The sequence below is a fragment of the Hemiscyllium ocellatum genome, chromosome 8 (genome assembly GCF_020745735.1).
Source record: "Hemiscyllium ocellatum isolate sHemOce1 chromosome 8, sHemOce1.pat.X.cur, whole genome shotgun sequence".
NCBI lineage: Eukaryota > Metazoa > Chordata > Chondrichthyes > Orectolobiformes > Hemiscylliidae > Hemiscyllium > Hemiscyllium ocellatum.
The window spans coordinates 67,713,544-67,735,404 of NC_083408.1; the positions used below are offsets into that span (position 1 = coordinate 67,713,544).

At 39.1% G+C, this 21,861-nt stretch overlaps 1 protein-coding gene across 1 annotated transcript in view; it reads right to left on the reverse strand.

The window, feature by feature from the left end:
• Positions 1-19,362, reverse strand: part of LOC132817898 (E3 ubiquitin-protein ligase pellino homolog 2) — a 251,486-nt gene extending 232,124 nt beyond the window's left edge. Inside the window, exon 1 of the mRNA XM_060828424.1 lies at positions 19,148-19,362. The gene's annotated coding sequence lies outside the window, so the exon portion shown is untranslated. The remainder of the gene's footprint in view (positions 1-19,147) is intronic.
• Between the last annotated feature and the right edge of the window lie 2,499 nt (positions 19,363-21,861).

Sequence of the window (21,861 nt, forward strand, 5' to 3'; positions counted from 1 at the left end):
TTAAGGTGTGAAATTGCTGGTGAATGAGGAATAAGGATTGTGTGGTTATCGCTACCACCCATTCAATTTAGCCATAAAAAGCCGATGTTCATTTCTTTCTTGTGTGAAGAACAAATCACTCTCTTACTTCTCTCTTTGAGAAAAAAGATGCAGGAGCTACAGAGGTACTTAAAAGTAGGCCAAAAGGATCTGAGGTCTAGAAATCTATGTGAATAGTTCAGAGATGCTAAGGAGCTTCTTATTTTCCTAGACATGCCCAAACTTGGAGGAAGGGTATTGTTAGTTGGTCAATTCAAAAGGAACACAGGTAAGCTACATGTTCTGAGGGACAGAATTTTCATAGAAGTGAGTCTTACTGATGATGATCATATCCACAAAACTCAAAGGTGAAAGCTATTGTTGGATAGGATGCAGAGCCACCCTGTACAGTTCAAGAACAGGACATTGTGGAAATATGTAGCTACATTGTGCAACATTTATGCCAGAAGCGTTTTAAGTGCCTGTAGTTGTATAAGATGTACCTTTGTTCTATCAACTATTTAAACTGAAATTTACCATTTTATTCACAGCATCATTTGCCTAGTTCAATTACATTTTATTTATATGGCTTTGGAAAATACTAAAGTAAAAAGATATAAAAAGTGAAATCTCCTTGGTAATTTTTTGTTTGGAACTTATTTGGTAAACTAGGTTATTTTGGTTTACATTTTCCCAAATGGATCATAATGCTAGTGTTTCATATTTAAATTGTGCACGCTTTGAGCTGTTAAAGGACTGAAAGAGTATGTAATCGCGCATTGGTAATCTGCTCAAAATTATTACCATACAAAATGTCCTAAATACTAGCTTACTGAAATCGACAGAGCTGTCTTACTATGTATATACAATACATGTATAGTATACATTTTCAGTCAATGCCATTTCTTGTTTATTGCACAATTTTGAATTTATATTTAACTACACTACACAATATACACACTTCAAATTTACATATACGTATGTACTTTCCATTTTAAAAAACGTGCTTTCTTACACAATTCTAGTGTCTCCAAACATCAGTTTTTAAAAGCCAAATAATATATTCTGTTTTTATTTTTTCATTACATGATGAAGGGGCAAGAGTCAAACTTGAGGATCAGAAAATCAGTGGTTCAGCTGTAACCCAAATTTAAATAAAGATCTTTTAGTTTGTTAATTTTCTAAACTACAAAGTTTAAACAATTGAGAAATCTAAAATAACTAAAGGTTGGTATTAAAAATTCTGAAACAATGTAAATTCTTAGATCTAGCAACTACTACCTTCTAACTCTGATTTGTGTACTTTTTCTAAAACCATCATATGGTTTGGCAAAATATTAATCAATGCTAGGTTTACAAACATGTTTTCTGCTGTACATTATTATTCCACAAGTCATGGAAATGACCAGTAATAAATAAAAACAGATTTCTGCATAATTCCTCGGTCATGGAAAAATACCGAAATTTTAGCATAGAAGCATGCTTCTTGGCCAAACCAGTTGATGTCAGATCTACCCTGCACATAGAAAATAGTTGTGATTGTATTTACCAATCCTGTTCTTTTATCTCCCTTTTCCTTCAACTACTTATTCAACTTAGTCATGAATGTTGATACAGTTTCTGCCTCAGCCACTAATCCTGTGAATAAATTCCTCAGCACCACACCTCTTTGTGTAAATAACTTTTTATTTAGTTAAAAATCACGCAACACCAGGTTATAGTCCAACAGGTTTAATTGGAAGCACACTTGCTTTCGGAACGACGCTTCTTCATCAAGTGGTTGTAGCAGTGCTCCGAAAGCTAGTGTGCTTCCAGTTAAACCTGTTGGACTATAACCTGGTGTTGTGTGATTTTTAACTTTGTACACCACAGTCCAACACCGGCATCTCCAAATCAGAACATTTTTATTGTGCTTCAGCTAAATCTTAATTTTGTGTCTATGTCTTCTCATACACCATCAACTGCGAAAAAGATTGCTTTCAACCACATTGTCCAATACATCCATAATCTTAAACATATCATTTTGCACACTTCTTGGTCTCATGGAAAAGTTTCAATTTTTCGAGTCTGTATCAATATCTAGTTGACTGTACTGTACTTGTACCACTCTTAAAGCTTCAGTATTCTTCCTTGAGTTACTGTGGATATTTCAAAGACTAAAAAGAGATTCTAAGGAGACAAAATTGCAGTAGTTAATGAGTAATTACATTACTGCATTTTCAGATAATTATTCTGAACTTCTTCTGAAAACCTACCTGCGTCTCATCATCAGGAGGTTTAAGGAATTGAGACCTTTCAACAAAAGTGGCCCCAGGTATGACAGCTGAAACAATATTTAAAATTCTAACGTGACAATAGGATGATCTATTGGAAGACTGGAGGGTGGCTAATATTGTGCCATTATTTAAGAAATGTTGCAAGGAAAGGCCAGTGAACTGGTATGCCTAATATCAGTGGTGGGTAAGTTGTTGGATGGGATTCTGAGAGACAGGATCGACATGCATTTGGAAAGGCAAGGACTGATTAGAGATAGTCAGAATGGCTTTATGAGTGGGAAGTTGTGTCTCACAAATGTGATTGAGATTTTTGGTGACTAAAAAAATAGATGAAAACAAGGCAGTAGACATAGTCTACATGGACTTTAGCAAGGCTTTCAACAAGGTTCCTCAAAGAAGACTGGTCAAGTAAGGTTAGATCACTTAAGATCCAAGGAGAGCTAGCCAACTAGATACAAAACTGGCTTGACAGTAGAAGACAGGGGTGGTAAAGGCCATTGACCAGGGTGTACCACAAGGATCAGTGCTGGGTCCACTGTTGTTTGTCATTCATATAAATAATTTGAATATAGGAGGCATGGTTAGTAAGTATGCGGATGACACCAAAATTGGTGATATAGTGGACAATGAAGAAGATTATCCAAAAGTATAATGGGATCTTGATCAATTTGGCCAGTAGCCGAGGAAAGGCAGGTGGAGTTTAATTTAGATAAATGCTATGTTTTCACTTTGGTAAAAGAAACCATGGCACGGCTTGCACAATTAATGAAAAGACCATGGGGAATACTGTCAAACAGAAAGACTCAGGGTTGCAGGTACATAGTTCTGTCAAAGTGGCATCACAGGTAGACAGGGTGATGAAGAAGGCAGAGGGTCAGTATGGACTTGTTGGGCAGAAGGGTTTCCACAGGGTAGGGAATCTAATCTAATCTAATCTAGAGGGCATCAATTTAAGGTGAGAAGGGAAAGATTTGAAAGGGACCTGAGGGGCAACATTTTCATACAGAGGGTGGTGTGTATCTGGAATGGGCTGCCAGAGGAGGTGATGGAAGCGGGTACAATTGCAACATTTAAAACACATTTGGACAGGTACATGAATAGGAAAGGTGTAGATTGATATAGACCAAACACAGGTAAATGGAACCAGTTCAGTTTAGAAAACCTCGTCAGCGTGGACAAATTGGGCTGTGGGGCCTGTTTCTTTGTTGTATGACTCTAAGCCAGTCTTTGAGCTAACTGAGGTTACTGACCCCATAACAGCCAAGGCTTTGTTTCTGCATGGTTTCGAACCTTCGACCTTTTGGTTAACAGCCAGATGTCCCAACTAATTTCACTACAGAGATGTGAGTGAACTAGATGATTTCTATTTTACAACAATCAGCAATGGTTATATGGTCACCATTAGACGAGCTTTTAATTCCAGGTTTTTTTTAATTGAATATTCAAATTTCACCAGAGCAGATGGTGGAATTTGAATACATTTTCCCAGAACTTTCATCTGAGACTCTGGATTACAAATCTACTGACATAACCATTATACCACTAAGAGACCATAAGACAGAGGAGCAGCAGTAGGCCATTCAGCCCATTGAGTCTGTCCTGCCATTTATTGAGATCATGGCCAACCTGATCCTCCAAATCCACTTAGATACCTTTTCCTGATAATCTTTGAACACCTTACTTATTAAAAATGTCTATCTCAGCCATGAATATACTTAACATCCCACTTACTTTAGCCTTCTGTAGTAACAATTCCACAGATTTATTACTCTCTGAGAGAAGCAAATCCTCCTTGTCTCTGTTTTCACTGGGATACCCCTTACTCCAAGATATTCCTTCTGTTCCTCAATTCTCTCACAAGGCAAATCAACTTCAGATTAGATTAGACTTACAGTGTGGAAACAGGCCCTTCGGCCCAACAAGTCCACACCGACCCGCCGAAGCGAAACCCACCCATACCCCTACATTTACCCCTTACCTAACACTACGGGCAATTTAGCATGGCCAATTCACCTGACCCGCACATCTTTGGACTGTGGGAGGAAACCGGAGCACCCGGAGGAAACCCACGCAGACACGGGGAGAACGTGCAAACTCCACACAGTCAGTCGCCTGAGTCGGGAATTGAACCCGGGTCTCTGGCGCTGTGAGGCAGCAGTGCTAACCACTGTGCCAACTTCTCTGCATCTATCCGACCAAGTTTCCTAAGAATCCTGCATGTTTCAACAAATCACCTCCCATTCTTTTAAACTCCAATGAGTATAGATCCAATTGATTTAACCTCTTCTCGTAAGACAATGCCTCCATACCAGGGATCAACCTAGTGAACCTTCTCTGGACTACCTCCCATGTCAGAATCTCTTTTCTGAGCTAAGTAAACCAAAAATTTTCACAGTATTCCAGATCTAATGCCTTGTATGATTTTAACAAGGTTTCCTTATTCTCCATTCTCTTTGAAGTAAAGACTAGCATTCTACTTTTCTTCCTTATTACCTGCTGAACTTATAGATTTTACTGGATGCTAATATTTTGTGATTTATGCCTGAGAATGCCTAAATCCCTGGGTGCTGTAGATTTCTTCATTCTTTCTCCACTTAAATAATGTTTAGCTCCTGTATTCTCTTTTGCATTGCCTCCCATTTTTCCACATCTATAAAATCACCCTGTACAAAGTAGAGGAAAGCAGCATTACTGTACTGCACAATTTAAAGCCTTCAACACAAGGAAAATAAACACCATTAGCTTACAACAGATTTAGATTTTTCAGGCAAACAGGATAAAGCAATATTCACACACTAAAGGACTATAAACCATTAAAACAAGAAGAGCAACATTCTGAATCGAAAACTTTTGAAGTAAGAAGATAAGTAATCCCATTAGACAGAAACAGCAGGAGAAATAATACTGCCAGAAAGATTTAATTTCTGGGGTGTGCCAAATAGAACACAGATTCAGACATTTTGGCGAAAATAGTGTTTAAGATACAGAATGCTTCCAAACCATAGAAGCAGTTGAAAACTGAAGAAGTAAACACAGTTATGTATTCAATTCAGACTATGAGATAATTGAGCTGATGTTACAGCTCTTCAAGACATAAGAAAGACACAGATATTTTTGATCTATAGGCTTTTAACAATTTCTTCAATCTCAAAACAAATACAACTCTTGAAACAAGATGTTACAGAAAAGTTCAAAATCCAAGGGAATCCAAACAATTGCATGAATGATCTCCACAGATTAATGGGTGTAACTATGGAACTTTCAATCAAATTCATGAAGTCTGAAAGTAACAACAAAATGATCCTAAACTGAGAAGATCTACATTATAAATTGTACACTGCAGATTTCCTATGATAAAGTACAAAGAAGTGAAAGACACATGTGACAAGTCAACACAAAGAGTCGGACAGCCAGCAGATATTAAAATGCATTGTCAGCACTATGGAACAAGAAAGTTTCATAGCCACAAGCATTGCCCAGCCCTTTAAATAGGCTATATTTTCAAAACAATAGGCAAATTATAGAAGATAATCAGAAATATGACACAGTTACAGAGCAGCAGTTACGAAGACACTGCATTTTTCTGAGCATTCAGATTGAATGACTGAACACAGTGATTCATTTGAAAAGGTCAGTGGGACACCTTCTTCAAATCACTTAATGGAAATCCCATGATTTAAGCTATGCAAACAGCCAAAGTTTGTTGCTATTGTATTTCGCGGAAATCACAGGCTTAGATTTATGGCAATCAAAAGTTGTGACTATTGACATATTGTTGTAAATTCAAAAGGAGTGTAGCTGATAAAGAGATAAGACTCTGAGCCGAACACTTGCCACTTCTGAGAATTTCTTTAGAACATTTGTTGGCATCTTGGAGCCTACTAGGCTTGAAGATCCCACTGACAATATCCTGTGCTTAGTTATACAGAACTAAGTTATGCAGAATAAAAGCAACATTGAACTTTTCATACTTTATCCTTTTTACCTTACACAAAAAAAGGTCAAAATGTTTGTTTTTCAAAATTAATTTTTGCAGAGAAAGCTTTTTCTTTAATTGGTTTGTGAGTGTAAGGGGGGTATTGAGAAGCATAAATATTTATACATTCATAGTCAAAAATTCTAGACTTCAGTATGAATGTGTATCTTGACTTCAACCTTACTTAAATAACAAAAGGAACTAAACTAGTAACAATCAACAACTATGGTCAGAAGACAACGAGGTATCCCAAGCCTGCTCAAAAATACACCAATTAGGCAACTACTATTCAAGGAGTGGCTAGATATGGAACCACAGGTGAAGGAAATGTTAATTTTAAAGAAACAGCTGTTGAAAAACTGGGCAAGGAAGAATTGTTAAAAAATTTCTTTGGGCTTCCTAGATCATGGCAGAATCCAAAAAGAAGATAAAATCTATTAAAATTAACAATGTTGACATAAGAAAATTCTTTCACACAGTCAATAAGATAGAGATCTGAATCCACATGGAGTTAGCAGAAATACTTTCTATTCCCATGATCATTTAAGAAAACACAGTCAATAAAATCAGCAAAGTTTGTAAGAAGACAGAAATGATGAGATAAAGAATGCAGATCTATGCTTAAGGCATTAAGAATTTATTAGATTGCAAAAACCAGATTTGTTTGGAGAAACCATGAAAAGAAACAGGAATGTTTATTAAAATTATAAGATAATTAAGTCATTATTATAAGCACCATAGACAGCAAATATCAACCAAGGAAAGCTTGATCTCATTGATTTTTATTTTAACTGAAGTTTTTCATAAAGGAACACAACCTGGCAAACAAATTGTAAGAGTGGATTCAACATTGATGTCAGTTGATGATACAATGCAAATTCAAGAGGAACTGGATGTAGGTTTGCTTGCTGAGCTGGAAGGTTCATTTGCAGACGTTTCGTCACCCTACTAGGTTACATCTTCAGTTGGCCTCAGGGTGAAGCATTGCTGATAATTCCTGCTTTCTATTTATATATTTGGGTTGGTGATGTCATTTCCTGTGGTGATGCCATTTCTGGTTCTTTTTCTCAGGGGATGGTACATCGGGACTAACTCGATTTGTTTGTTGTTACAGTTGTGGTTGGAATGCCATGCTTCTAGGAATTCTCGTGCATGTCTCTGTTTGGCGTGTCCTAGGATATGTTGTCCCAGTCAAAGTGGTGTCCTTCCTTATCTGTATGTAAGGATACCAGTGAGAGAGGGTCATGTCGTTTTGTGGCTAGTTGATGTTCATATATCTTGGTGGCTACTTTTCTGCCTGTTTGTTCAATGTAGAGTTTGTTACAGTTCTTGCACGGTATTTTATAAATGATATTAGTTTTGTTTGTTGTCTGTATAGGGTCTTTCAAGTTCATTAGCTGCTATTTAGTGTTTTGGTGGACTTGTGGGCTACCATGATGTTAATGGGTCTGAGCAGTCTGGCAGTCATTTCCGAGATGTCTTTGATGTAGGGGAGGGTGGCTAGGGTTTATGGACATGTTTTGTCTGCTTGTTTGGGTTTGTTGTTGAGAAATTAGCAGACTGTGTTCATTGGGTACCCATTCTTTTTGAATACACGGTATAAATGATTTTCCTCTGCTCTGCGTAGTCCCTCTGTGAGTTCCTCTGTGCTGCAGTGTGTATTGGCTCATTGAAATAATGTTCTGATGCAGCTTTGTTTGTGGACGTTGGGATGATTACCAACTGAAGATGTTACCTAGTAGGGTGACGAAACATCTGGAAATGAACCTTCCAGCTCAGCGAGCAAACCTACATCCAGAACCTCAACCTGAGCTACAAATATTCAAAACTTCAAGTGGAACATTTCAATTCTTCAATTCATCAGTACGAGTGGCATAGATCATACTAAGTAATCATCAATCCTCAAATAGCATGACTGAAGAAGTGAAAATGCTGGGTTCATCAGTAAAGAAACCACAACAGGTAAATGCAAGCAGCCAAGGGAAGCAACCAGAGAGCTATGCTGTGAAGGCCTCCAAGGATCTGCATATTTTAATGAGACTAACTTTCATTTTCTGAATTTAAGAGAACATGGTTTTATTCTACTCAATCTGTCCTCATTGGAAATTCTCCCACCCAGAAATCAATTAATTGAACCTCTGAGGTAAGTACGTATGTCCTCATGTCCAGACATACTTCACTAAATATTCTAGATATGATCTCAAAGTCCTGTAAAATTGCATTTCATAGATGCTTACTGTTTAAAAACCATATCTATTTTTCTATTCTTGTTGCCAAGTGAATAACCTCGTATTTCCTAACATTTTACTCCATTTGATCTTTCCATATTTGACTCAGTTTTCCACCTCTTGCTTATTCACTCAATCAATCTGTATCTGCTTCACCATAATCTTCCAATTCCAGTTCTACAGGTTGCTCATTTGAAATGTGGGCTGACAGGAAGAATTATCTGGAGACAGCCAAGTAAGGTGCCACATTCTCTGTGCCAGATCATTCAAAAAGGATTATGCACTTTGACAGGAAGAATTGAAGGGCTGAACAGTTTTTAAATGGAGAAGGACATAGAAATTTGTGGAACAGAGTAACTTGGGTGTACTCATCCATGAACCGCAAAAAACTAGCATCCAAATGCAGCAGGTAAAGGGAAGGAAAACGGAATGTTGGCCTTTATTTTAGAAGGAATGGAGTATAAAAGTAGGGGGATTTTGCTAAAACTCAGACCATGGCTGGAATTACAGTTTTGGGCCCCTTGTCAAAGGAAACGCATATCATTGAAGACAGTCCAGAGAAGATTCACTAAATTGATACCAGATATGGAATGACTGTCTTATGAGGAGAGATTGAGTAAACTGGGTCTGCACCCACTGAAATATAGAAGAATGAGAGGCAATCTTATTGAAACATACAAGACCCTTAGAGAACTTGACAGGGTAGATGCAAAGAGATTGGTTCCCCTTGTGGGAGAGTCTAGCACCGGAGGGTTTGATCTCAGAATAGGGAGTTGCACACTCAAGAGAGAGATGAGGGGAAATTTCGTATCTCAAAGAGCAATGGATCTGGATTTTTTTAACCACAGACAGTGTTGAGGCTGGATGATTAAATATACTCAAGATTGAGACAGACAGATTTTTAATCATTCAAGGAATCGAGGGTTATAGCTAAAAGGCAGGGAAGTGGAGTTGAGAATTAATAGACCAGCCATAATTTTACTGAATGACAGAGCAAACTCAGTGAATAGCTTATTCCTGATCCTATCTTATGGCCTTATGGTTTAAAAGACATTCCAGTCAATTTATTTTCCTTACTGTCAGTAACTACTCTAACTGAATGACCAACATCATCATGGTGTCAGAGGTCTTTTCCACTTGCTCTATTTTAATAGATTGAGATAGTAAGCAGGTAGCTACATAAAAATACCATAATTTCCCTGGCTTATAATGATCTAAACTGTTTATCACAAAACCAGATGAGTTCATCTTTGTTAACAGCTTTGTAAAGCTAAAGCAAAATATTGATAATTCTATTTGTCCGTGTATTTCTATAACCAAACTATAATCAACTAAACAAATTATGATTAAAGATGAAGGAAATCCTTATGCTAGCAGAGTGGGTAGGAGTACTTTCTGATCAAGATTTCTCAAGATTCCTGCATTACAAAAAGCCCAGCAGAATTGTTTTCACCCTATTATATTTAGCTCATACAAAGCAACATTAGGACTCTGCTCCTCCCACATGTGCCCCCAGAGTGTCTTCAGTAAAGTATTTATGGGAGCTGTTCCTACACACCCTGCAGTATTCAGCCTTTCGGAAAACTCAGCATTAAAGAGTAAATATTAAGCCAGGCAAAATGCACAAACAGTTAATATTGTGCCACATACAGCCACTGGAGGGATTATAGGAGCTGGTAGCTCAGATCAGCTGTGGAGTCTAATTAAATGCCATCTACCATACAGGTTAATGGAGCCACTTTGAAGCACTGATTAACAGTCACTGTAACCAAAATCACGATGCAACTCTAGAGAAATGGATACACAAAAGGTTGCTTTCAGGCATGTTAGGAATGTCATGTAATAGCAAGATATATAGTACAAAATATCCATATTTTATTAATATTTTATTTTGCAGAGATAGAGTACTTTCAACAGAAAATATTGCTATGAGGCTTTCCTTTCTTGAAGTGAGATTTATCACACTCAGTACTCATCAGCTTTGCAAAACACTGAAATAATTCCTGCAGCTCAAAACCAAAAATTCCTCCATATAAAATGGCATCAGTCAGAAACTTTTCAGTAGTGCCACGTGGATTTGTTCTCACAAAGCTCCACGAAGATGACTTCCAATACAATCTGTTATATCAGGGCTCAAGAAATGAAGAATGTTCCAAAATGAAAAAATGTGAAAGAATCAGACCACATTCACTTTGATGCAATTCTTCGTAACGTGTTAAAAACTGACAATGAATGTGGCCTTGGTATAGGAAGACTATCACTTCTTCAAAGATACCACAGAGAAGAAGGAATGAAAGTTAAAAAGTAGGTAATAAACTTCCAGAGGGGTACATATGAAATTAGTAGACAGAACGATGACACATGGTGGAAAATGCAGCTGTTGACAATGATAATGTTTCTCACAGCTGGAGTTCATGTTACATCAACAATGATTCATTGCTTAATGTCCAAATAATCACAAAGTAATTCTTTTGGGAACATTACAAGTGTGGAGAAAATCCACATCAGTTTGAAACAACAATTATGCAGAATCTCTGTAGTCAAAGAAAATCAGAGAAAAACATATACTGAAGAGCTACCATGAAAAAAATATGAATCAGCAGTTTAAACATATCAGATGCTACTCCAATAATAGCTTTCACTTAATTAATTTAATATCCATGTATCACTGCAGCAGTTTTAGACAATGAGATGAAGTATTCATATTTAACCAGTATCTGCAAACTTGGGAAAAGGATCTCAAGAGAGACTGTGTCTGCTAGCAATCTTAAAAGATTACTTTGTCCTCTGACAAATTGTTTATCCAGAATAATTTCTCAGTACAGCAACTTGCAATATTGAGTGAATCCTTTGGTTAAATAACAGTTACCCCAAAAAAAACTGCAAAGGGTAAAAATGAAACACAAATCATCTTTCAGTGAACAGCATTAGAACGGAATTCTCAAAGCAGAATCTCTGCGTAATAATTGAGTGATGTACCAGATGATGGAATAGAAAAACACAAATCTAAATGTCTCTTTGAAACAATGAGAGGTGGTGTTCTAAGTAGAATAAAGAGAACTAAAAAGTTACAAAGAGATATTAGTACATTAAATGATGAGACAAATCTGTGATGAATTGACTTAAAAATTTAGGTTACTCACATTGGTCCCAAAAATGATAGTACAGGGTACTTACTGAATAATATAAAACTAAAATCAGCGAGGCCGTAGGACATTCAGGGCACTTAACAGATTTTTAAAGTGAATTTTATTTTGAATTCATTCATAGGATGTGAAGAACAGTAGCTGGGCCAGCATTTATTGCCCATTCATAATTGTCATTGAAAAGGTGGTAAGCTGCCTTTTTGAACTGCTGCAACCCATGTGATGTTGGCACGCCTACAATGTTCTTGGGAGGAATTTCTGGCATTTTGACTCAGTGATACTGAGGAACAATGACATATTTCCAAGTAAGGATGGCGAGCAGTTTGAAGAAGAACTTGCCATGAATCTGCTGCCCTTGTCCTTCTCGGTGGTAGTAGTCATGGGTTTGAAAGGTGCTGTCTAAGCAGCCCTTGGTGAATTTCTGCAGTGCATCATGTCGATGGTACACAATGTGGCTACTTAGTGGTTAAGGAAGTGACTGCAGAAGTGGTGCCAGTCAAGTCGGCGCTTTTGTCTGGATGATGTCAAGTTTGTGTGTTATTGGAGCTGTACTCATCCAGACAACTGATCACATTCCTGACATGTGCCTTGTAAATAATGATAAGGCAGTGGGTAAATCAGAAAGTGAGTTACTCACTGCACTTTCTGACCTGCTGTTGTCACCACCGTGATTAAATGGTTAGTCCAGGTCAATGGTAACCCTTGTATATTGTTTGTACAGGATTCAGTAATGGTATTGCCATTGAATGTCAAGAAGCACTGGTTAATTTCTCTCTTGTTAGAGATGGTCATACCTGGCACTTGTGTTACTTTCCATTTGTCAGCCATAACTTGGATAATGACCATGTCATGATTCATTTGGAATAGACTACTTCTACATCTGCTGTGTTGTGAATGGTGCTTAACAGTGGAATTAGCAATGAACATCACCACAACTGACTTTCTGTTGAAGGGACATCATTGACAAAGCAGCGCATGAACATGTACAGGAAACAATCAGAAAGATTAATCGAATTCAGCATTTGTATTGAGAGGAATAGAACACAAAAGTGTAGAAGTCATGCATCAACTATATAAGGTAGTATTATAAAGTGGAGGTTGACCCCAATCTGAGAATGAAAACCAAAAAATCCAAAGAGGAGCAGCTCACCCTATAATCTGTAAAAAGAGTTTGAAAAGTGGTGTAACCTGCTTCTCAACAATTTCTAGTGGTTAAATAAAAATAATTCCCTGACACTCATTTTAAAATTAACTAGTAACAATTTACTTATCAAACTCTAACAGTGGGAAAATTAACTAAACTATTAACAAACTGAATAAATTCCTTCTGACTACTAACTATTCCCAAAGTGAACAAGATTCTAAAGGTATGCAGTTCCAATAAATACAATGCCCCCTCATATAACAAAAATACAGAATTTAGTCCCTCAAAATTACAGTCAGCTTACATGTCTTCCAGAATGTTCTGTGTCTTCTTTATCATTTCGTCTGTTAGGAACATCTTCTCCATTGTTTTTTTCTGTCAAGACTGTCTTTTTTGCCATTGGTACTGAAATGATTTAGATGGTGCTTTCTCTAATATATAAATGACTGGGAGAGCCAGCAATTCTCTCTCGAGAATTGAGAGCTGTTGTCTTTGGTTGATCGCAGTTAGCTCTGGGATCTTTGCCCATCTGCCATTTCTTTTGTAACCTTGATGACACATCAATTTCTTGCATTAGGATTGTCCTATGTTGTCAAAACCATCAAATTTAAATTAAACTAATCCTCAACACCCGCTGCCCCATACAGTTGTGTACTCAGCCCCCTACTGTACTCCTTATACATTCACAACTATGTGGCCAAAACTCCATTTACAAGTTTGCTGACAGACAACCAGATTGTATCTCAAACAATGACAAATCAGAACACAGGAAATATATTGAGTCCTGAGGGACATGGTGTAAAGCCAACAATCTCTGCATTAACGTCAACAAAATGAAGGAGGTGATCAGTGACTTCAGGAAGTGGAGGGCATACCCTAGTCTGCATCAATGATACTGAGGTGGAGCTGGTTAAGGCATTGGTCCTTGTCCATCCACATCAACAGAAAGGTCAACAAAGCACAACAATATCTCTATTTCCTCAGAAAACTAAGGAAATTTGGAATGTCCACAAGGCCTCTTGCAATTTTTATAGATAAAGCATAGAAAGCGCCTGGTTTAAATTGCTTGGCTAAATTAAAAACCTGTCGTCTTGATAAAAACTGCTGCTCTAACTGCACTACCTCTCGATATAAATGTTTCAGTTTGGGTGCTGTCTGTGCACCTGCAAACTTTAAAACTACTGTTCAGCTCCATGCAGTACATCCCTACCCAATGAGTTCAATGCATTTTACACTTGCTTTGAACAGAAAGTCAGTGAAGCTATGTCACCAATCACAACAGCCTTGGATGTACCTGTACCCATGGTCACTGCTGTAGATTTTAGACCAGCCTTTTTGAGTGTGAACCCATGGAAATCAACTGGCCCAGAGTGAATCCCTGGCCATGCACTCAGATCCTGTGCGGACCAGTTGATGGGAATATCCCGGAGACATCTTTAACCTCTCTTTACTACGACTTGAAGTTCCCACCTGCTTCAAGAAGACTACCATCATTCCGGTACCAAAGAAAAATCATGTGGCATGCTTCAATAACTACCACCCGATGGCTGTGACATCCATAACTATAACATGCTTCAGAAAGGTAGTCATGGCTCACATCAACGAGGTAAAATCAATGACTGCAGATGCCGAAAACCAGATTCTGGATCAGTGGTGCTGGAAGAGCACAGCAGTTCAGGCAGCATCCAACGAGCAGCGAAATCGATGTTTCGGGCAAAAGCCCTTCATCAGGAATAAAGGCAGTGAGCTGGAAGCATGGAGAGATAAGCTAGAGGGAGGTGGGGGTGGGGAGTGAGTAGCATGGAGTACAATGGGTGAGTGGGGGAAGAGATGAAGGTGATAGGTCAGGGAGGAGAGGGTGGAGTGGATAGGTGGAAAAGGAGCTAGGCAGGTCGGACAAGTCCGGACGAGTCATGGGGACAGTGCTGAACTGGAAGCTTGAAACTAGGAAGAGGTGGGGGAAGGGGAAATGAGGAAACTGGTGAAGTCCACATTGATGCCCTGGGGTTGAAGTGTTCCGAGGCGGAACATGGGCATTCTTCCTCCAGGCATCTGGTGGTGAGGGAGCGGCAGTGAAGGAGACCCAGGACCTCCATGTCCTCAGCAGAGTGGGAGTTGAAATGTTGGGCCACGGGGCGGTGTGGTTGATTGGTGCGGGTGTCCCAGAGATGTTCCCTAAAGCGCTCTGCTAGGAGGCACCCAGTCTCCCCAATGTAGAGGAGACCGCATCGCGAGGAAAAGATACAATAAATTATATTAGTGGATGTGCAGGTAAAACTTTGATGGATGTGGAAGGCTCCTTGAGGGCCTTGGATAGAGGTGAGGGAGGAGGTGTGGGCACATCAACTCCAGCCTACCAAATAGCCTTGATCCTCTGCAATTCACCTACAGGCGCAAAAGATCCACATTCAAGACTGTTGTGATCGGTGATATAGCTTCACTGACTCTGTTCAAAGCGAGTCTAAAATGCATTGAGCTCATTGGGTAGGGATGTACTGTTGCCCATGATTCTGTTCAACGTTGCTTTGTAGCCTGTTATGACATGTAAACTTTGCCACAAAGATGAGTGTCCATGTGGTTGGTCTGGTCTCAAGGAAGAGAAAGTGAGGGTGCAGATGCTGGAGATCACAGTCAAGAGTGAGATGCTGGAAAAACACAGCAGGTCAGGCAGCATCCGAGGAGCAGGAGAATCGATGTTTCAGGCATAAGCCTTTCATCAGGAATCTTCCAGAAAAAGGGCTTATGCCTGATACGTCAATTCTCCTGCTCCTCAGATGCTGCCTAACCTGCTGTGCTTTTCTAGCACCACACTTTCGACTCTGGTCTGGTTTCAAGTTTCTCCCTGGCCCTACAATCATCACTGGAAAATCTAGATAACAAGGATACCTATGTCAGGCTCCTACATATTGACTACAGTTCCACCTTGAACACCATAATTCCAAGCAGACTCATCTGGAATTTAGTTCTTGGCTTTCCCTCTCTGTAACTGGATCCTCAACTTCCTGAACCCTACCCTGCATCAATAAGAACAGGTGACAACACCTCCTCCATGATAATCCTCAACACCCGCTGCCCCATTCAGTTGTGTACTCAGCCCCCTACTGTACTCCTTATACACTCACAACTGTGTGGCCAAAACTCCATTTACAAGTTTGCTGACAGACAACCAGATTGTATCTCAAACAACGACAAATCAGAACACAGGAAATATATTGAGTCCTGAGAGACATGGTGTAAAGCCAACAATCTCTGCATTAACGTCAACAAAATGAAGGAGGTGATCAGTGACTTCAGGAAGTGGAGGGCATACCCTAGTCTGCATCAATGATGCCGAGGTGGAGCTGGTCAAGGCATTGGTCCTTGTCCATCCACATCAACAGAAAGGTCAACAAAGCACAACAATATCTCTATTTTCTCAGAAAACTAAAGAAATTTGGAATGTCCACAAGGCCTCTTGCAATTTTTATAGATAAAGCATAGAAAGCATCCATCTGGATACATCACAGCTGATATGGCAACTGCTCTTTCGAAGACTGCAAGAAACTATAGAGAGTTGTGAACATAGCCCAGTCTATCAAGCAACCCAGCCCTCTATCCATTGACTCTATCTATGCTTCCAGCTGCCTCGGAAAAGCAACCAACATGATCAAAGACCCCTCCTACCCAGTTATATTCTCTTCCAACCTCTTTGGTCAGGCAGAGATGTAAAAGTTTGAATATATGTACGGATCGATTCAAGAAATGCTTCTAACCCTGTTTTCAAACTTTTGAACAGACCTTTCAAATGTTAATTCTGAACTCTCTCTTTGTACCCTCTTTGCAGGTGTAACACTGTATTCTGCACCTTGTTCTGCTAGCCTGATGCACTTTGTATAGTGTGAACTGCCTGTATAGTTTGCAAAACAACACTTTTCACTGTATCTCAGTACATGTGATAACAATAAATAAATTAATCTTCAACCAAGACAGAGCCTCTGTTGCAAGTGCTCTCAACACAATCCTGCAACACAGTTCCCAGCCCCATCTCAGCAGACCTCCAACATGAGATAAAAAAAGCCACCCGACAGCTGAAAGACAGAAAGGCCTCCAACACAAGTAGATTTCCCATTGAATCATATAATTATAGAATCGCTGCAATGCAAAAAGAGGCCATTCCAAAAATCACCCCACCCAAACACAGCACCCTACCCTATCCCCATAACCTTGTATTTACATTGGCCAACCCACCTAATCTGCAAATCCCTAGAGACTATGGACTATTCAGTATGGCTAATCCAACTAACCTGCACATCTTTGGGGGAAACCAGAGCTTCCAGTAGAAACCCATGCAGACATCAGGCAAACATGCAAACTCCACACAGACAGGTACCTAAGGAGGAATTGAACCTGGGGTCCCTGGAGCCATGTGGCAGCAGAACTAAATCATTGAGTCACCATGCTGCCCCAAATACTAAATTACAGTGGAGACACTCTTGACCTCACCTTTGTCTGGAAAGAAGACAGCATGCCAGGAGATCTAAGAACATTGTAACTTTTGACCTAAAGTCACAGGTACAACTGTGGAAATTACAGACGGATTTCACCACTGTCTGACATAGGAAAGATCATCGTGTGGATCCTCCTCCTGATGGCTGAACAGCTTTTTCCCATATCTCAATGTAGCTTCTGCCCATCAAGAAGTAAAATGGACATGATTTTCAGTGAGTGACAAATCAAAGAAAACTGCAAAGAAGAACATCAACCTTTAAACCTGGCCATCTTTGATCTCTGACCTTTGACTCTGTCAACTATGAAATGCTACAAGGATGCCCTGAAAACCTCCCTGAACAAACACATCTTTCCCACTGACATGTGGGAATCACTTGTCCTAGAATGCACAAACTGGAGAAGAAGCTTCTGTGAAAGTGCCGCCTACCGCACATCACCAAGTGGAGCATGTGGAGGCCAAGCATAAGCAATAGAATAAGCACACAGAAGCCAAGAAATTCCCAGCCATCTCCTCAAACACCATCTGCTCCACCTGTGGCAAAGTCCGTGGGACCAATCTGCCTCTCAGAGTCGAAGAAACTCATCCAGTACCCTGAGGGACTGCCAAAACATTTGATAATAAACATTTGTATTGCAGAATGACTATGGTCAGTAAAAGTGATGGATGGTGGCCAGTCAGTTGATCATTTGCAAAACTAGATGCTAAATAACTGCAGAATACATTCAGCCTGCTACAAATACCATGAGGATGAACCAAACTTGTAAATGAAGTCATTGTAAACTTCCCTCACATTACTGCATGTACATCTTCTTTAATGTAAAAGTGTACAGGCATCTCTCAACTCTCAAAAGTCAGTTGTAGAATGTCACAAAAAAAGTTAATTTTACCCTTCACCCTGTCAAGTGATGACCTGACAGTATCCCTCAATTACAATTTCCGCTTATGCTGATCAAATGTAGTGCTACAACTGGCGTCAGTATCCCTTCTCAAGGAGACAGAAAAATCAGGCAGCATTCTGTGTACAAATTGTTATCCATTGGCCCTGCTGTACTGTGTGTATGTGCATACTGAACTAGAATTGGATCAAATTCTTTTATGATGCAATCCACCGTAGAGTAGCTTGAGAACGTAGTCCATTCAAATTCACATAAAACCGCTGAGGAACCCGGGCAGAGGTTTTAGGAAAAGCAGAAAGAAATGCATGCTCAAAGAAAACACGAGTAGTAGACACGGAAATGCACAGCTTCCTGTCGAAACTGGAGAAAATTGAGCAACTTATCAGGAAACGTCACAGCATCCTATCCCATCCCAGGAACTGCGATTTTCCATATTTAGCTGCCACTACCACTAATGTTATATCTATTTGCATAATTTGTAAAATACTGAAATCGATCGTTTTGTCAAGAATCTATGTTAACTGTGTGTTATATTTTGTTCAAAGATATTGAATTCGTTTGCTTGAAATTTAGCACGATTTATCTTGCAAACTGAAACTGCGTATTTTATAAACAATAAATTGATAAATGTCGACATTGACTGGATCATTTAATCGCTACAGCTGGATTAGTTTGCAAATCCATAAGAAATAAAAATCGATATTGTTTCCTCTATTATTATCGTAGTAAATATACAGCTTAAATGCTCAAAATATGTCTGCATTCTCCAAATAATCTTGCTTGTAACAAGCAAGGAAACATCGCGAAATTATAGCTGTTCATTTAAACAAAGCTGTGCTACGCAGGCAGTGATCTGTCACAGAACAAACAACGGAAGTAAAACAGATCGAGAGGGTTGATGTACAAAGTTTTTTGCTCTCAAACATCTGATCGATCTCTCTGCCCTGAATGTTGTTTACAGAAACTGTACTTACCGAAGGCCTTTCCAACAAGGGGAAGCTCTACTATTCTGAGTACAGCTGCAAAGCCGCTGGTTAACTTTTCGGCTGGAACGCGTTGGTGCTAGTAGCGGCGTGGTGAAAGTTTACCGCTTCAGGCCACAGACGATCAGAAAACTGGAGCAGCTCAGTCTAGTCACCTAGAAACTAACATTGTCAGCGACAATACAGGAAATCCTGCCGGAGAAAGAGCCCCTCAAGTCAACACAGGCGCGTCAAACTGCCTGCTCAGCACTGATTGGCCAGCCTATGTTTGAATAGGTCGGGTCTGGTAACAAGAGGAAAATTCAGCAACAACTTCATTTTCTCTTTGACAATTGAAGTCTTTTGTGTAGGATTGCCCACTTAAGAAACAGCTTGCTTATGTCGGGTATTAAAATGTGTTATCTAGAACTAGAAATTGTTACTAGTAATTGTGGTTTTCTTTTTCTAACCAGTTTTGTTTTTTTTCTGAAATGTAATGCTGTGTTCAATCTGTATTTACCGGGTCGATGCGAAGTGTAACAGGCGAAATGGGCTTATATGTTTCCTGTCTCCTCAGTCATACACACACACATAACCAAAGGACTATTGTCAGTGATTACTTATGTTCTTATTCTTAATACTTCTCTTTTGTTTTCCAAAAAGCGGTTTGAAGTTGATAAAAACTTAATGTGAAATAGCCTTTTAGCAGCATGAGCTCCACCAATGTCGATCAAATATGGTCAAATCGTTTTTAATAGCAACAATTTTCCACCCCAGCTGAATATCTCAAACTCACTTAAAGATCTTTCATCTATGATTCATATGGGACCATTCTTTATTTTACGTAAAGAATCGCAGTTTAGCAGATGAAAGAAGCTAACCGACTCATGTCTGAGCTAGTGCAAGAAGGCGAAAGCATCGAAGACAGATGGCTCTTCATCTTTATTAAGAATCAGTGAATGATAGAGTAGGTTAAATTTTCAAATTTGTAGATAACATGGAATGTTATGGCTTTAGTAATGGACTAATAGGTCACCGTTACTTTCCTTACGAGAAGATATATCATGAATATGTTCAATGTGGTACCTTGTGTAAGAACGGCATTATGCGATTGGGCTTTTCATTCTAAAATTAATTGTGTTAGCGTTAACAGGAGATCACTTTCATGGGTATAGATGGAACAATTATAGCTCAATACATGTTCTCCTATAATGGCGTAGTTGCATTCCAGTGAAACTTGTCTTAATAGAGAAAATCACATAATGTAAATAATGGGGCCTATGGGAAAAGTGAGGTTAGGGGCAAACCACCAAAAAAAAATTGCTCAAAAATCACCCAAAAGCCTAACAGAGTATAGAACAGTCCGAATGAAGTTTTAAATCACATTTATTAATGAACCAAAAGTAAATTGAACACATTGCATTGAAAAAATATTGTTAATGCAGGGACACAGTGTCATCATCATCACCAGCTTCTGGTGCAGTTGTGTTTGCAGAAATGGATGGCTGTGGTCAATTATCTTCGGTTTCTTGGGGATTGGGTTAAAAAAGACATTTAGTTTTTGCTGCTTTGCCCTTTTTCTTCTGTCCTGAAGAAGCCGTTCATAGGGTGCCAGATGATATCTTATTGAACGAACTGCTATTCTGCTCTTTGATTTTTGGGCAATAGAAATAGCACTTTGATGTTTTCAGAAAGCTCACCAATGGTGACAGGATGGCTTGACACATTATCCAGGATAAGAGGAATCTTGAAATCCAAATATTTTGCCTGCCGAAAAACATCTTCCAAAACACCAACAATATGGTCAGAAGAAATTTGCTCTGTCATCCAATTGTTTTTGCTTGACCTGAAGTAGATGCTTAGAGTAGACTTAAGGTTCGTGCACTGGCAGAGTGGTACACCACCATAGGCTTAAACTTTAAGTCACATTGACACTGAGCAACACAGTCATACGATCCTTTGCCACCTTAAATCCCAGAGCAATGTGCTTCATTCTTAGGCACTTGCTGGCATTCACTCGCAGTATAAATCTGTTTCATTCAATTGAAGATTTGATTTAAGGTGTAGCCTCTTCATCAATTTTTGGGAGGAAATGCCAGCAAACTGTCCTCATCTACACAGGCAGATATGCCAATTAACTTTATTTTTTGGAATGCATATGGTTCTTAAAACCAGCAAACCACCGATTGCTAGCACTGAAGGCAGGCACACCTGCAAGAATTTGAGCATTTTTCTTTAGAGCTTCATAAATGAATAAAGCTTTCTCTTTTACACTGAGAAAGATCGTCCCAGATCACTTTTTTGTTTGATCTTTTATCCCAACACTTAGAAGCCTCTCCATCTCCTCAAGTTCGTTTGGCCATGACCTCACTGATTTGCTAACACTCAAACTTGTTCCAGCAATACAGCTTAATTTAATCTTTTCAGTGTTGCCTCTCAAGGTGTGAAAGGTAGCTTTCCTCAATCCTGTTAAGCGAAACAATATCATATATTCTCTCCTTAGGCTCAAAACGCTTTATAATATCTACTTCTCTTCCCGTGTTATCGCCTTTCTTTTGTTCGCCACCTACACTTTTATCACCAAGATGTTTACTAACATTCTTGTCACTCTGCCCCTCCATTTCTTTCAAAAGATGAGATAATTTAGAAGTAGTGTGCATATCACAGGAAGATGCTCAATGTATCTCTCACAGAGGTAGCTTTCAGCAGTTGACATTGGCACATGC